This window comes from Cuculus canorus, chromosome 2 (assembly GCF_017976375.1).
Source record: "Cuculus canorus isolate bCucCan1 chromosome 2, bCucCan1.pri, whole genome shotgun sequence".
Taxonomy (NCBI): Eukaryota; Metazoa; Chordata; class Aves; order Cuculiformes; family Cuculidae; genus Cuculus; species Cuculus canorus.
The window spans coordinates 15,768,184-15,783,845 of record NC_071402.1 but is presented as its reverse complement, the minus strand read 5'-3'; the positions used below and the strand labels follow the sequence as shown (position 1 = coordinate 15,783,845).

Here is a 15,662-nt window from a genome sequence, read left to right as displayed (position 1 = left end):
TCATCCTCCCTTGTGAATCCTATGTGTCCATTGGCACAAGTCAGAGTAGTTGGAAAGGATTTCTTCCGCTGTTTCTTACCTGTTCTAAACTATTAAACAATTCAGTTCTCTCCACAGTGGAAACGAGGAAAAACAATAGGAAAGAGATATTTGGTTAAGTTTTTAATGACTATGGCAATTTTATCTGGAATTAATTTTCACTTCTAGGCATTTGAAGGATTCTGCTGTTTTCAGACCTGTCTCAGCTCTCACTTATGGCACATGAGAAAGGTGTTCCAATATTTCCAAACACTGGAAATGAGGAGGAGAAATAAGTGTAAATGACTGGGATAGTCTGTTCGAGGAAAGGATCAATACATTGCTTCAAGGAATGCTGTTTCTGTGAAGGCCTGTAAGACAGAATGTGTGAAAGAGTCCAAAAAGCAGTAATTTCAAGTCCAATTTTAGATTACTTCTGAAGGGCAACATACTGCATATCACATTGCACAAGTCAGAAGAGCTGTCAAGGGCTTTTCACATATATTCTGCCTGATTCACGGGGACCATTACAATTGTAGGGTATGTCTGTGTCGGTTCACTTGCATTTCTTGGGCACTTCCTTAATGCGATTAGCAATCCTGACCTCTAAGCCAGTATTGCTGCTGAAGCACTGTCAGGTCATGCAGAAAAAATGCCAACGAATATTGTTCTGTTCCCACCTTCAGGTACAATTTGATTGTTGGCCCAGACTCCACAGGAACAGGTTTAAATCAAGGGTGATCAGAGCACGTGAGAAAGAAATGAAGACAGACAAAATCCTGATACTTCTAAAGATAGCTGCCAGGTTTTATTCTTTACCTAACCGCAATAATTAATGAGATATCATTACAGATTTGGGATTAAACACCATATAATAAAAGTAAGACACCTTCCTATAACACTGCAGACTGAACACCTTTGGCAAAGTAACTTCCCCACTTCAGGACAGCATCTGCTTGTTGCTAGCCAAGAAGCTCCTGCTGTTGCAGAGTGGTTGGGTAGCTGCAGAGCTGCTATTGGACTGCTGCAACACAAGCATACACAGATATCAGGAAAACTACTCTGCTGTCACAAAGGTGATCGATACAAAGAAAGTACAGTGAGTACAGTGCGTACTGTTAGGGCTCCTGAATGGTACAAAGCTGTTAATAAGAAACATTCTTATTGCCTCTTCCCACTCTAACTTCTGAGATTCACCGTGAATACTTTCATCAGGCTTTAACGCACAATTCTGATCACTATAAAAGGTTTACCCAGAGAGGTGATGGAAGAGATTAGAAAGAACCACAATGCTGGTATTTTAGAAAGGTCTGGGCTTATATCCACATACACGCTGACAACAGGAACATTTGCATCTACAGACAGAGGAGCACCTCCTAAGATGAGTCCTGACTTGCAGTATTCTGCAATTGCCAGCCATTCACTGCACTCTGCAAGCTTGCAAAACCTTTCCCTAAACACTTGCCTTGAAAAGAGAATCAATTTAAGTTTGTCTTAAGAAGTCCCAGAATGATTGGAGGAAATGGCTTTTAGAGAGCTGAAGGACAGATCAGCACCCACCTAATCAGGCTCTTAAGATGGAAACGTTTCTTGCTCTGACGGACTTCTGCAATGCAATCAAGGGTTTTCTGAAAGCAAGAGACCTGCACTTTAATACGGAGTATCAGATAATCTCAGTTACATGAAACAGCCTCAACGAAATGGATTTATTTAAAAAAGAGAGAGATTCTTATTTTAAATCCAGGAACAGTTTGTGGGAAATCTACATTCTTAGATAAGAATTTTTACTTGTGAGATAAAAGTAAAATATCACCCCATATACAGTTACCTACTTGAATGTGAACTCACGCAAAGTGTTACTCATCACTGAGACATTCACGCTCTCATTCATATTTCATATTTTCAATTTTAATAAGCTGTTTATGACAAAGTTATTTTCACATCGGCCTTGTCCTGAATTTGTTATAAGGCCTGCCTGGGTGTTACAGTAGTAGTGCTTCAAAACAGGAAGAAAGAGGTATAAAGCTATCAAATGACAAATGCAATGAAATTTCAAGATATTATTTATTATTTTTAATAATAAAAACTCAATAATATCCCAAGTTGAAAGTTGTTCATATAAAAGCATTTTTATTGCAGAGTCATAAGGCTGTGCAAAGCTAGAACAGCATTTGCTTAAGGAAGTTAAATTGCTTCTCTAACAGCTAAGTTTCCTTCTGTCTTCTTACACTGATAATACAATGAAAATAAAGCATACAAGTTATATCCCTGGTGCCTTTCTTAAAACTCTTTTAGTCAGGTGATAGTGTTATTTTTTATTTTCTATTCTTTATTATTATTTTTGGATTGTGGCAAAACCCCACATAAGTGGAAAGACAAATACACACTTTTTTCTTTTCAAATACCACCCTAAAAGAGGAATAAAGAATTTGCATCATCTCTAAGTGCTACATTCAGTCAAGCAGCAGTGTGGCAGGAAGGCAGTAAGTATATTATTTCTCCTTCCATTAAGTTCTATTTCTATGCAGTCTTAAATACTTACGGGAATTTGGAACATGATTGGCTGAGATAGAGGTCTAAGGTCCAGATTTGAAAGCAATGTGGCACATCTAACAAGATAAGCAGAAGATTTTTCAGTTACAGCATCACACCTCTCATCACATTGTTGAGAGGCAACAGTCAATACCATATAGTTTGATCACAGCTATTCCATTTTACGAAGGCACTGGAGAGCACCCTGGTTGTTCCCTAATTCGGAACCTGCCCTGACTCCTACTTTTATACCTCTGTTACGCTACTGCTTGACAGCTGGCGAAGATAAAGCTCCCCTCTCCAGGGGTCAATTACATTGAGCACTTCCAGTACATGACCAGAATAGATACCTAAGGCATGTATAGGGACAAAGGTATGCGATCTCTCCGCAAACTAAAACTCCACAGAATGGTAACAGCCACACACGAACTTTTAAAACTAAAGATTAAACCCTGCCTGGATGCCCCTGGAGCAGGAGAGAACATCAGTCTGCAAACAGATACTGCTTTACTGGCTGTATGAGTTATAAGGAACTACTTAGATAATTTAGTATGCTGCAAGAATTACAAGAGAATACAAGGGCATTCAGTCTACTTTGTTGAGGCAAATCCAACCCATTTTCAATGCGGTTTGACAACCAGATGACATATGAAGTTTATGGACACAAGGCATGTTAGTGCAAAATGATTTAAAGTTGAGTCAAACTAATTTGTTGTCTATGTTGGGCCACTGTAGTTGCAATCAGTTCCAGTGCTCTTCAATAAACTCCTGCAGAGGACAGCACATGAGTGGTCACTGTGGTTTACATAAAACAAAAGAAGTTCAATATTCTAGCTATCGTTCTAGTACAAGGTCAAATTTGGTAACTTCACATTTCTGCACTCAGAGAAAGACATTAAATATTGAAAACCAGCAAGCTGCATATTTTTTTAAAACTCACGTATCAGTCTAGAATTAGCAAGTCCTCAAATACTTCAGGAAAGCTGTTTAATCATTTTAACTAGACTACCAAAGATACTGCTTCCCACAGTCTCTCACTACGAATTATAATTGCAGGTTTGTACAGTGAATATCTCAGTCTATGATTGTTTATACTACTTTTTTACTGTGGATAATTCATTGAGGTACAGAATGGATCCAGCACATCGAAGCTTTTCCATACAAAAGTGTTAACAGCACTGCAGTTTACAGCACTTTTTTCTGCCAGATGGATGATCATATTGGTGTAACAGTTCCCAGGAATTTTTGCAAGTCAGCAATAGACTGCACAAGATTTAGTGGATGCTGTTTAGCTAGAGCTTGCTTACATAAAGAGTATGCAAATACTTGCTTACTACTGAAGGATTCGCTCAGATGGGATGTAAAAAAACATTCTACTTCGTCTTAGTTTTTCAAGACTACTATGACTAAGACAAGATGAAGCTTCCATCTTTTGCTCTAAGTTGTATTCTGACATCTGGCATTCCAGAACAAGCACAGATACTCTAATTGTTATTTTACTGACAACTAACCAGCTCTACAATAAAGGGAAAAAACAAACAAACAAACAAACAGTCAGGCCTGAAGCACACCTGGTGAAAATAAACAGTCTGTCAGGGAAATGAAAGCCAGGCATCATTCATCAAATTCAACAAAATAAAAAGGCCCTGTGAGTTCTTCAGAAGTGGTGTCGCTGAAGGTCAGAACTCTACTGCAACAGTAGGGATCTGCAAGCAAATGCCACAAGTTTTTCAAAGCAGACTTCAATCAAAGTTGACAGAAATATCTCAGACACCACAAGTTAGGATCATGTATGAAAACTGAAACAGACTCATGTGGGGCATACATTATTCTCATTTAGGTTGCTTTTTCCCTATGTAAAAATGTTTGTGCCAGCAAATAACCCAGAGAATCCATTTTTCAACTAAACTATTAACTAAACATCAGCAAAAACTGCAGACTAACTAGGCACAACAGACTCCACTCCATCAGCCTGGTGAGGTTTTAGTGTGTTTTGTAGCATTTTTGAAAATACCCCTATTACTCCCTCACATCTTAAAATGTTCATCTCTTCTGGTATAAAGCACAACACCATCATGAAGCACATTAAGTCAGCATTAAAGCTGTACTGCTCACATCTCAGAAATCAGAAAATGTCAGCTTTCAGGTTGCATGAGCACTCTTATCTCTGTCCTTTACTCATACACATTTCCACAGAGACTGAGCTACATGTTCATACAGTGGTTGCTCAAACACAAGAGCTATCCTACCTTGTGGAGGCTTGCGAACAACGAAGTGGTAAAGGGCAGCAGAGTATTAGGAGGAAATATGCTTGTCCTGTACTCACATTCGTGCCCAAGCACTACTTTCAGACAAAGGGAGGATTCTAGCCTAGATGCATCTTCAGTCTGTTGTAGAATAACCATAATCACAGCTACTTCACTGCTTCAAAGACACATATAGGATATATTTTGAAACTCTGTGTATTGAGGCTTGAGAGAGAATCCATGAAAATTATTACAACACATGGAAAGTGCATATTTGTAAGAAAGGAAACTTACTGATAATTATTTTTCATATAAGGAATGATAGTGTACTTCTAGCTTGAAAAATTGATTTTTAAATAAAGCAATAAGAGAAGGAAATGAAACCTTCCCTAAAAGTATACTCTTGATTCACAGAATAGCAGCAGCCTCTCTGAATATTCCCTTTGCACAGAGAAATGTCCAATGCAGCCAACAGAGACTTGTAACAATTCGGCATTGCATACATTCCTAACAAAGGAGACCAAGTGCATGTTTTGGTACGCACATACAGCACAGGTGCCGATGACTATGATTATAGCTGCTTGACACCTTTCATAATCATCAAGTGTTGCTGAAACACAGCCAATGAGGCTTAAAATTTCCATGTCAGTTATTTTGCATCAGACTGGTTTTTGGTGGGCTTAATTGTTGTTGCCAAAATTTCAATGGTTTTCAATACGATGCCAGGGAAAATACTTGCAGTTCACTTAAAAGAATTAAATAACTATTGAGAGGGAGGAAAAAAAATAACAGTTTCTAGTCGGAAAGCACAACTTCAGAGTAAAACTTTGCACCAACTTGATGTCTTTGTGACGATCAACCTAATTTTTTTTCACATTAGAACCTTTAAAGCATTGCACTGTGCAAGTCATTTCAAAAGGCTGTTCATGCTCCAACTCTAGACTACGGGTCAGAGTCATCCAAGCCAGGCAGTGCTTTTGTGGAACCAGATGCAATAAGAGAAGAAAATTGTCCCTCCTGTACTTCTAAAGATTTTCACCACTGGAAACAAAGACTGTTCAACAGAAGGATCAAAAATATGAAAAAAAAAGAAAAAATTAAAAAGACTAAGACTAGGACAAGAAAACGATGGAAGATCCCACTTGGACATGACCAATACAGAGCCTGAATTTGCAATCTTTAGAAAGGACATTCATCAGTACCTGAAATGGAAGACTCTTGAGACTTCATAGAATCATAGAATGGTTTGGGTTGGAAGGGACCTTAAAGATCACCCAGTTCCAACACCCCTGTCATGGGCAGAGACACATCTCACTAGATCACGCTGCTCAAGGCACCATCCAACCTGGCCTTGAACACTTCCAGGCAGGAGGCATCCACAACGTAGCTGGGCAACCTGTGCCAGTGTTTCATTGGCCTCATTGTGCAGAATTTCTTTGTAATGTCTAGTCTAAATCTTCCCCCTTCCAATTTAGAGCTGTACCCCTTCGTCCTATCACTACATGCCCTCCCCAGCTTTCTTGTATGGCCCCTTCAGGTACTGGAAGGCTGCTATAAGGTCTCCAGCCCTCTGATCATCTTTGTAGTCCTGCTCTGGACCTTTTCCAACAGTTCCATATCCTTCTTACATTGGGGATTCCAGAACTGGATACAATACTCCAGGTGGGGTCTCACAAGAGCAGAGGGGGAGAATCACCTCCCTCAACCTGCTTGCCATGCTTCTTTTGATGCAGACCAGGATACAGTTGGCCTTCTGGGCTGCGAGCGCACATCACCAACTCACGTCAAGCTTCTCATCGACCAGCACCCCCAAGTCCTTCTTGGCAGGGCAGCTCTCAATCACATCATCCCCCATCCTGTATTGAAACCACAGATTGCCCTGACGCAGGTGTAGGACCTTGTACTCAGCCTTGTTGAACCTCATGAGGTTCACACAGGCCCACTTCTCCAGCTTGCCCAGGTCCCTCTGGACAAGTACTTCGTCTACCGTCATCCAGTTGCTGTGAAATTCACTGGAAAAACAAAGCCCTTGTCCTTCAGTAAATGGCCCCATAGAAGACTAGAAACCACAACATCAATCTGTGATCATCACAAGCAGTCAGGGACAGCTACATTGAATTCCATTCTGGTGATGAGCGATGTGGAAGTCAACACAATTCAACACCGTGATTTAAAGTTGGCATTTGTGGAAGCAGATGCATTGAGATACGTTTTCTCCCACTGCACTATCACAGACCATTCCTTCATAAGTTTCTACCTCAACTTATAGCCTGGAGAGAAGGCTGCTCAAGTATATTCCATGTGACCCTTTATCCAGACCAAGAGCTGTACACAGACAAAGCTGTGTCATGCTGCAACAGTGCAGATCTACAAATTATGAAAGCCATACTAAAGGTGCAGGAAATTATATTTGGATGATCCACTATCAGTGCTTTTCCTTGATTCATTCATGCAGCAGTTTAAGATTTAGCCTTGTGAAAAATAAGTCTTGTACAGTTCTATGACCAATGTATTCTTTCGACCTGAGTAACTGTTTAAGCTTTTGTTAATGAAAATTCATGCACCAAGATAAAATCTCTTGGAAGCCTACAGTTCTTGAATTACTCTTCTGAATGGACATCAGAGAACACCTGAATTTCACAATCTCAGTAACTTAAGAGCTTTTGTAAAATCTCAGACCCTGAGAGGTAATCTGTTTCAAGCCAAAGAAGCCACAAGAAAAAAAGAAGCAATGGCGTTTGCACAAGTACAATACATTCTTGCCTAAAAAATGAGACAAACACAGCCAGTGTGAATCCTACTGTCCTTTAGACTGATTTGATGTCTCCACTTTGCAGCTCTACATCCCATCCTTGTAACACAGTTGTAGATCAGGAATCCTAATGACACTACTTTATGTAGCGTATAGAGGTCAAAGATAGCAGACCTGTTAAAAACCTCCTATTAATCTGATCCAGGCTACATCAGTTGATGACCACACATTTCTGAATTACAAAAACATAACTGAAGTATTAGGCCTTTGGAATAAAAGGTCTTCAAATAGTTATTTTTATTATTATTTTTACAACAGTGCAAGAGCCACTTCTGACATTGCAAATGTAAGGAAATGCATATGACATAAGATTTAGTTACCTACACTACAATACTTATTCCAGTAATTCCTAGGCAACAGCTCTGGACGTCTAGTAGGGTGCATATTCTGGTGGTACCTGTCCCAGAAAGAGAACATCACATGCAGCTTCAGCAACAAACGTTTATCTGATCTAGAAAGAATGTGTACATAAACATGGAAAACAGATGGTATTCACACAATATATGGGAAAGGCTGTTCAGAAATGCTACCTAAGAAGAGAATTAAAGGAATGGCAGATCTGTGAGCGTGTATCAGTATTCCACTGGACTCATAAGAAGTATGTAATAGGTCATTTACAGACATAATATTTGCATACGTCACATTTGATAAAATTCAAGTCACAGAGGAATTCTAAGAGAAGAGTGAGGAGTTAGATTTTCCGTATTGCAGGAATCTAGCCTTACACACTTCCTGGTCAAACATGGGAAAATATAATCTTTTCAGACTCTAGGAATGCTGCCGGGAAAATACACATTATACCAATTACTACCAAGAAGTAGAAAACCAAAACCACAAATACAAATCATCCCCTACCCAAATTCACATAATGAGCTTGTAGAGATGTAGAGACTGCAGATAGTTCTGCTGAAGGACCACTGTGACCATTCAGCCTGCCTGCAGCAGGTACAATACTTACCACTTATTTTTCCACTCACCTTTCTCACCTTTTAAAAACTGGACTCTGACAGCATCTACCCTATTTCCTAGTAAGCAATTCCACTGCTGAATGACCTGCAAAGCCAGGATTCATTTTCTGATTACTGAATCACTCAAGCTTCCAATTTCAGCTTTTGAACGCACACTGTTGTCCTGCTAAGTCCCTATAACCAGTTATCAAGTCACCTATCAACCTTTCTTTCAGCAGCTTCATCTCCTGTAACATGACAACACAAGGCTTATCTTCCAAGCTTGGGAAAAGACTGGGCTCCGCCTTCCATCTACTTCTATGCTATTCTTAGAATTAAAACATCACAACTGGACATACTATCCCAGTAGGAGATTTAAGCAACCTGACCTGTGTAGGTTACAACAATCCCTGCTATTCAATATAACTTCTATAACAAGAGATTACATTAGTCCCATTAGCTTTGCATTCAGAGTAGAGGTAACACGGCTACCTATAATAACTCCCAACTCACTTTCTTCTCTAACAGTCTGCTTTCCAAGGGAGAAGAGAGATTAAGGGATTTCTCATACATTGTACTACATTTGGCTACAAGAAAGCAAATTTTTTCAAACCCGTTTAGCTAGGCAATTTATACCACACTTGTACCATTAAACTGTCCTGCTAATTGTTTGCTACCACATCAACCACAACACTTAGGCAACCAATATAGAACGTCTGAACGATGCTGCTTAACCAGCTAAACCAGGGGACACCAATAAATGTGCTTTTCATTAGTGTCCCAGCTAAACCAGGGGACACCAATAAAGGTGCTTTTCATTAGTGTCTTCATACAGTGTATGGGCATTTGTCAGTGAACCAGCACTAACTCCAGCATGCAGCATATACAGAATTAAAAGGTACATATTTAATTAAGGTGTGATGTGATCCTAAGCTGCATGCTTTGGGGGCCAAAAAAAGATACTCTACTCCTCCTGGTAGCCATTAATTACTGAACTTGTACCCTTGCCAATGGAAAAGAGAAAAAGAAAGAAAAAAGTACCAGGTTAGTCTGACAGGGTGGACATCAAGATGACTGGTATTAACTATACAATGCAATTCTTTGTTGACAGAAACCCAAATTAACTGTTCCATTATCTTGGCAGAATTGGCAAGAGGCTAACAGGTCTGTAGTTCTTTGTGTTGAGCATAATAAAAAGAAAACAATCCCAGACAATCATTTTTTAACAGAAAGAAGCTTTCTCTATGAGAGAGACTTGGAATGAGTCAGTACGATATGGGTCTGAATATGGTTTAACGTGACATAAAATAGGACTGTACACATTTATGAACAGCAAATTCAGAAGTAGATTAGCTTAGGATAATGGTTACAGGTGACATCCATCATAATCAAGCTGTCTTTTGTTTGTTTTTGATAAGCCAATATATGACAAGCTTTATCTACATGTGTAGAACATCCATAACCCAATGGACACAAGCATTTTAGCACTGCAATTTCACTAGTTCTTGACAGCGGATTGGATTGCAGTGCTTCATAGATTTGATATGCTCATAACAGATTGTCACATTCCTGGCATTTCTCCAGACAGTGTTTATACTTAACAACAGCAACAAAAAATTAGAACACATAACAAACATTTCCTTATAGGCCATTGGGGATTATTCCACATTTGGCACTGTTTTTTGAATAACCTTATTAATCCATCTTCAGGTTCTGCGCTGTTATATTTAGCTCAAGAACACATACTGCAAGGTAAAATCTACATAACCTATGCAAAACAAATATTAAAAAGTATATTCAAAATGAGAATCAAGGAAAACCTTGATGAAATAGAACATCTGTGCCAATACTCAAATCCCAACTGAACACAGTCCTGGACAGTCTGTTCTAGCTGATTCTGCCTGAGCAGGGGGGTTGTACTGCATGATCTCAAAAGGACCCTTGCAACTTAAATAATTCCAAGATTTGGTGATTTTGACCTGTGAGCAGGTAAGCTCAATTCTGCAACTCTCTACACCCAACAGAACCTGCAGAAAAAGTGAGTGGGGTTTATGCACATAAACTTGTTTGGGGATCAAACACTTCTGTAGAAGACCTCCCCCTAATCACAGCACAATGTCACCAGGCCCTGTGCAATGCAGCTGCCCTGTCAGTACAGTTGACAGGACCGGGATTACACTGACAGCTTGTCTGAAATACATGGCATGCTGACAAAAGATACACATTTCCTCAAGGGTATCATTGTTCGGCATTTCACAAAACAGAACAAAAACCTCAAAACCCCCTTGGGGAATCGTTTGGATTTTTTAGTCAGTGATTAAGAAGCAACATTTTTGTCTGTGGAACATGGAGGCTCTCTTACCAGCCTGATGGGCAGGAATTCCACTGTGCTTCAAGCAGAGTTATTGGGGAGCAAGGTGAGGTTTGCATAACCTGTAGGCTCTTGAGGGCCTGAAGACTTCTGTGGGACAGCTTATGTTCCGACACAGGTTTGGGGTTTCTTTTTTATTATTTTTTTTATTTGAGTTTGTTTGGGTTTTTTTTTTTCATCCTTTAACCCTGCTTCTGGCGTAAATATGCAGCAACATAGTCCCAAATGACTAAATTCCTCAGCAGACTGTAACAACAGCCACTGAAGTTCAGTAAGAACACAGCACCTCATTTTCAGCAGCAACACAAATGTATACGTTCACATCTTAGATGATATTAGATAGTAGCTGTAGATAATAATAAGCCATTAGAACAGGATTCCCCCAAGTTTTAGCTGAGGTTAATCACTTACTGTTGATTGCCTCTGATAAGTACCTTGGGGCTCAGAAAGGTTAATGAAACCTCAGGGGAGGGAATACTGTGTTTTGCTCCTTTTTTGTAAGGAGTCATGCCTTTGCTGCACCTTGTTAAGGTCTATAGATTAATCTACATGTTCATGTTTCAGATCAAAATGGCTTATTAAGATGCTACGTTATCGTGTGTCTAGGCTCACATATATAAGTGTAAGGTTTCTGTTCATAGATAACAAAATAAATTAAAAGACACAAGTTTCTTAGAGTGGATTCCTCTTTCTGAGTAGCAAGCAATACTTCTGGCTCTACACAGAAGGACAGAAAGCCTTCTCCTGCATCAGGTAAATGTTGATCACCACTAGGATCAGATAAATGCTTCACAGGCTGTGCAGATCCATGTTGGGTGACAGGCTGAAAGTCAGTTCCTGAACGCAGTAAGGGCTTGGACAGAATCCAGACTCTTTCGTGTTGTTGTTCCAACAGCTCCTTCCTCTGAATTCAGAGGAAAAATGTCGGAACTAGGTCCTTACATGTTTTCTAAAAGAGCCATCTATTTGTGACCTCCCTCTGCCGTGCATTCTATAACAAGGATAAAGCTCAGCATCAAGCGTGCTTTACCGGACTCTGTCAGATGGTCAACCTGTTCAATTAACTATAGCAAATCAAAAAATAATTTTCACCAGAGCACTGGGAAGTACTTCTTTTCTACAGAAGGCTATTCCCTTGGCAAATCTTGACTTTCAAAGGCCAGCTGTTTTAGTACTTGAGCATTTCAAAGGAAAAAAAAAAAACAGCTTTGGATTTTCTTTATAGAACTGGGGAGGCAGGGAAAAGAGGAGTGTAGTATCTGGTGTATTGTGTCCAGTTCTGGGATCCCCAACATCAGAAGGATATGGAACTGCTAGAGTGGGTCCAGAGAAGGGCTACAAGAATGATCCAAGGGCTGGAGCCCCTCCCATATGAGGACAGGCTGAGAGAGTTGGGCTTGTTCAGCCTGGAGAAGGCTCTGAGATCTTATAGCGACCTTCCAGTTCTGAAATGGGCTACAAGAAAGCTGGGGAGGGACCGTTCACAAAAGCTTGTAGTGAGAGGACGAGGGGGAATGGGTATAAACTGGAGAGGGGCAGATTTAGAGTAGACATAAGGAAGAATTTCTTCACCATGAGAGCGGTGAGGCACTGGAACAGGTTGCCTAGGGAAGTTGTGGATGCCCCATCCCTGGAGGTGGGCAGCCTGACCTAGTGGGAGGTGTCCCTGCTCATGGCAGAGGAGTTGAGACTGGATGATCTTCAAGGTCCCTTCCAACCCAAATCATTCTATGATTCTATGACTTTCCTCCGGTCTCTTTTCTCTCTGTAAAAACCTCAGCTGGCCGGGCTGATATTTCCAGAAACAGAATAACTTTCAAAGAGGGACATGAAACAACTAGAAACAGAGCTAACTGGACGAGATCGCGAGCCGGGCGCGCCTCTCCCCCTCCCCGCCACCCGCCAGCCCCGAGGCTCCCCTCACGCCGGGAGCCGGGGCAGCGCCGTGCCCGGTGTGCGGGCGCCCCCGCGAGGCACCAAGCGGTACTACACACGCCGTGCGGGCAGAGGGGCGAACGCACCCAGCGCAGCCCCAGTCCGGCCGCACCGCCGAAGCGCTGGAGGCTGCGGGCGGCGGTGTGCGTCCACTCGGCAGTACCGGGGAACTCAGTCCGTAGGCACCAACTGCCGCTGGCGAGGCCCCAAGTCCCGACAGAGGATCCAGGGAGGAGAAAGCCAAAAGCCACTGAGAACCTGGAGCCACAACAGAGGGGAAAATTCAGGGTATCAGTTAATCTATTTATAGGAACGGTCCTACACCTGGGTCGAGGCAATCCCCGGTTTCTGTACAGGATGGGGATGATGTGAAAGAGAGCAGCCCTGCAGAGAAGGACTTGGGGGTGCTGGTCCATGAGAAGCCCGACATGAGCCGGCAGTGTGCGCTCGCAGCTCAGAAGGCCAACTGTGTCCTGGGCTGCATCAAAAGAAGCGTGGCCAGTAGGTCGAGGGAAGTGATTCTGCTCCTCTACTCCTCTCTTGTGAGACCTCATCTGGAATACTGTGTCCAGTTCTGGAATCCCCAGTGTAAGAAGGATAAGGAGCTGTTGGAATGGGTCCAGAGGCGGCTACAAAGATGCTCAGAGTGCTGGAGCACCACTCACACACAAAGACAGGCTGAGAGAGTTGGTCTTGTTCAGCCTGGAGAAGTGAAGGCTCAGAGGAGATCTTATAGTGACCTTTGAGTACCTGAAAGGGGCAACAAGAAAGCTGGAGAGGGACAGTTCACAAAGGCTTGTAGTGATAGGATGAGGGGGAACGGGTATAAATTGGAGAGGGGCAGATTTAGCCTAGGCAGAAGAATTTCTTCACCATGAGAGTGAAGTTCCAGACTGGAACAGAGAAGTTGTGGATGCCCCATCCCTGGAGGGGTTCAAGGCCAGGCTGGATGGGGCCTTGGGCACCCTGCTTTAGTGGGATGTCCCTGCCCATGGCAGGGGAATTGGAAGTAGATGATCTTTAAGATCCCTTCCAACCCAAACTATTCTATGATTCTATAACTTTGGTGCAAGGGTGGATTATTTGCAATACATATAAAAATGTAAAGACATCAGAGAAGCTGGATTCACAGCATAATCTGCAGAGAGCATCTGGCTTGGGAAGTGTCGCAGGGATCGATCAGATGATGGTGAGCAGGAGGTGAGAGAAGGAACACAATGAATTGCAGACTTATTGGATGAGAGCAATTAAACATGCAGTTGTCTGTTTCTGGCACAAACGAGAAAAATTCTGGGCTGTGTCCTTCCCCCAGGTTCAGATTTCAGGAGAGCTTCCTTCTGCGTTTCGTCATTAGGTTAGCTGTGTTATTAGACCGGGGAACACTGCCAAATAATTATAAGATTACAGTAAGACTAAGTCCCCATATCATGAATAGCACATGCTGGCAAGTAACAAGCTGAAATAGAAAGAATCAGCTCTGGCTGCTCACTGATATCACAAACACACACCCATCAAGCAGCAAATTAATTCACTTCTTCAAAGTAAGGAATTGTAAGGTCCTCTAACAATGCCTCAACTTAATCACTGATGTTTTCCCCATCTAAGTTTTCCTTACCTACAACTGAGCCATAAAATTGACTTTGTGTCTGCACAGCAAAGGCGACAAATACTCCTTCCCAGACAACAGCACAAGCGATCTGAAGACACACTCCAACACTTCCCATTTGTGTTCTGGTTCACACCAAAATGGGAATCAGAACTTCCGTAGCATTGTGGGAAAGCCCGACTTGGTGGGAGATAGGAGCCCAGCAGTAGTAACCAGTAGTTTAACTGAGCTGAAAAAATAAGACTCAACAGATACAGCTGAAGCTTTAAAAAAGCAACACAGAATTACAGCTTAATGAGACTTCGGTCAGGCTTTGGCATCAGCACAACACATAGGGAGGCCTAAATACTCAATTGCCAGTTCTAAACTAAGGACATGGTCTGGGCTGCTATGCACGATATAGAAGCAGTTCATCAGTATTAATTAAGTGGAGAAATAAAAAAAGGAAATAAAGAAGTACCATCAGGGTTAACAGTGCTACATACTATATCCTCAAGCTGTTGATTGGAGGTCTCCCAGTACCAACAGTGCTTCACCCTGTCTAGCTTCTGGATAATGGGATCACACAGCTTAGCGATCAATCAAGGAACATGGTAAGGTAATAATTTAATCACTAACAGTTGGTGATGGTTCCAAAAACCTATAGAAAAAGAACTTCCTAAGAAATAAAATGGAGGATGGAGTCTCAATATTTGGCAAAGTGTTAGAACTATTAATAAAGTAATCAATATCCCTGTGAAGCAGCTAAAGAAAAAAACACTTGATAAAAAGCATGCTTTGTCAAGAACACATGAAGGGTCACAAAACAAAAGGTGGACAAGGGAAGCAGGGTGAATATACAAGGAGTGTTGGCATAACATATTGTCTGAGCTGTATTAAGTCCACTAAATCCATCTATTCAGAGGCATCCTTGCCCCTCCATTGATTACTTCAGCAATTTAGTCTCTTACCCTTGGTCTTATGAATCCCACTTAAGTCGGATGCCTGAGCCACCGAAGATAGTCAGGATAAGGACCCAGAGGCTCAGCCAGTAGTAAGCTTTTTGGCTCTGTCAGAAGATCACAATCAGTGTTCAGTTCTTCTTGCAGACACTGAGCAGCCTTATCAGCAAACTAGGAAATAGCACAAAGCTTTACAATATGGTTTAAGAATTCCTGAAATAGGAGACATTTGATACAGTTTTCCATCTCTTGCC

At 41.5% G+C, this 15,662-nt stretch overlaps 1 protein-coding gene across 5 annotated transcripts in view; it reads right to left on the bottom strand.

The window, feature by feature from the left end:
- SAMD12 (sterile alpha motif domain containing 12) overlaps positions 1–15,662 on the bottom strand; it is a 170,669-nt gene that overhangs the window by 104,360 nt on the left and 50,647 nt on the right. The gene's annotated exons all lie outside the window — the stretch shown is intronic.